Here is a 2328-nt window from a genome sequence, read left to right as displayed (position 1 = left end):
ATAGAATGTTAAATATTAGAATGGATCTTAATATTATAGTTAGGCATTCAAGGATCAAGAGAGATTTAGATGTTGCAAATACTAGATGGATTCAATCTATCTGAATATATTTGATAATAGTGTTAATTTTATATTTTATCATTTGTGATCTATTTTTATGATTTAATATAGTTATATTTTGAAAAATATGAAGTAAATTAAGAAGGTTTGAATTTAATAGAAAACAAAAAATGATTTAAACTAAAAAATAGTTAACAATTAGTATTTTAATAATTGAAATAAAAATTAATTATGAATATATTTTGGTATAAATGAATTATTAAGAGAGTGTACTGTAAATATATAATTGTGACATTAGAGTAATAATAATTGTAATTTTCTGTTTGGAAAAAAACAAGAGCAGCCCAAATAATGAGAGAGAGCCCACGATCCAGAAAGAAAAAGCAAAAGAGCTAACAGTTAAACGACGTCGTGTTTAGGAATGAATTCAAAAACGGAAAAAAAAACGCTAAACGACGTCGTTTTGACGCAAAACACAAATAAAATGAAAAAATTCGCCGTTGCCGGGGATCGAACCCGGGTCACCCGCGTGACAGGCGGGAATACTTACCACTATACTACAACGACTCAGTTGTTTATTTTTTGTATCGTTTGTTATTAATATATTTTATGCAAACCATCATCATCAAGATAACACTTTTGTGGCTCTGGCTAAGTTCCCTTACATATCTCATTCTCATCCGTCTGTTTATTGTTTCATTTCATACTGTTACCTTCAAAATAATCTCCAATTAATGAATACTCACTACTACCACCACTACATCATTATGCATTCCAACTAACAACATTCTTCCACCCAATTTTACATCCAAATTCAACAATTACTCTAAGTTCTAACATAAACTCCTTATAATAATCTATTATTTTTTTAATAAAATAGCACCAACACTACTATAAATAAATCTTATTAGTCACCAAAAAATTCATTAAACAAAAAGAATATAATCTATTTGAATTTAAATAATTAAACAACGCACTAAAAAAAACTAATAAAATTATAATCTCATTATTAATTACAAAGTATCAACAAAGTTACAAAATATGCATGTCATAGATTTTTTTTTATAATAAAATTCAAATCTTCAAAAAACTTCCAACTAAAATAAATAAACAACTAACATTAATATTAATATTTAGCGAATCAAATATTGCACATGTTAAAAATTTAATAATGTATACAATAAATAATTGAACTTTTAAAATACTCCCCGAAGCTCACCTAATGGATCAGGGTGCCTGCGCAATTGAAATTTTTGGTAAAGGCAAAATATGTTAACACCGATGTCTTTACAACATCTGTCTTCAAACTGAATAGATTCACCAGACTCAAAATTGATACTTAATTAAGATTGCAGAATGATAAACAACACAAAGAATTGTTAACAAATTTCAGTGCAACAACACCTAATCTGGAGGCTACCAAGCTAGGAAGGAAATCTCCACTACTGATTGTATCAATTCAAAGCTAAACAGTCTAAGTTTACAACTTCTCACTTAATCACTATCATGTGCAACTTTTACCTAGAAATCAACATCTAGATATGAGAAATCATCATCCCACTTCCTAAATCACCTCAGTGATATCTAACAGTCTCAATCCCAGTGACTACATCAAGAAAAATCTAACAAGAAGACTGTTCTTCCAAAATAAAGCTTCAAGAGTGAGAACAATACTCAAATCATAACATAAAGACTTCTATGTGAGAATATTTTGTCTACCACAAGTATCAGAAGATAAAAGGGTGACATAAAACTACACAAAAGACTCTCAAACTTGCAACTCTAAGCCTCCCCTAATTTAAAAAATATAAAAAGTTCAGATTACATTAGGAAAGGACTTCTCTTTAAATACACCTCTGTTGTCCATGGGCTTCGAAATCTGCATTCAGATATTTCTTGATCCAAAAGCTGAGTGATGCACCAATTGTGCAGATAAATCTCCTTAAATCTTGGAACACAAACATCAAGTTTCCTAAACTGTCTTATCATCTAATTTTGACAACTTGTATACAGCTGGAGATATAAAACTTGTTCCGTATTAAATCTTCTTGACCTGTAAAAAATACTGAGATATATCCAATGACGCTTGAAAAAATTTTCTATGATGGATTGCTAGAGTAGAGAACTATTTGGGTTCAAGGTTTATTTTCTTAAATATTTATTTGAGCCGAAAATCATATATTTGAAAATTTGATTTTAATTTTCTTAATTTTTTTCATCAGAAACAAAATGCATGCAAGATCCGATAGAATAATCTCGCACCCAACG

At 29.2% G+C, this 2328-nt stretch overlaps 1 non-coding gene across 1 annotated transcript; it reads right to left on the bottom strand.

Annotated features, from left to right (window-relative positions):
- Positions 1 to 555: 555 nt before the first annotated feature.
- On the bottom strand, positions 556 to 627 carry TRNAD-GUC (transfer RNA aspartic acid (anticodon GUC)). Its single transcript has one exon. It is a non-coding gene; the product is annotated as a tRNA-Asp (tRNA).
- Positions 628 to 2328: the final 1701 nt, after the last annotated feature.

Source organism: Vicia villosa, linkage group LG3, assembly GCF_029867415.1.
Source record: "Vicia villosa cultivar HV-30 ecotype Madison, WI linkage group LG3, Vvil1.0, whole genome shotgun sequence".
Lineage (NCBI taxonomy): Eukaryota > Viridiplantae > Streptophyta > Magnoliopsida > Fabales > Fabaceae > Vicia > Vicia villosa.
The sequence above is the reverse complement of the archived record's forward strand: the minus strand, read 5'-3'. Positions and strand labels throughout refer to the sequence as shown.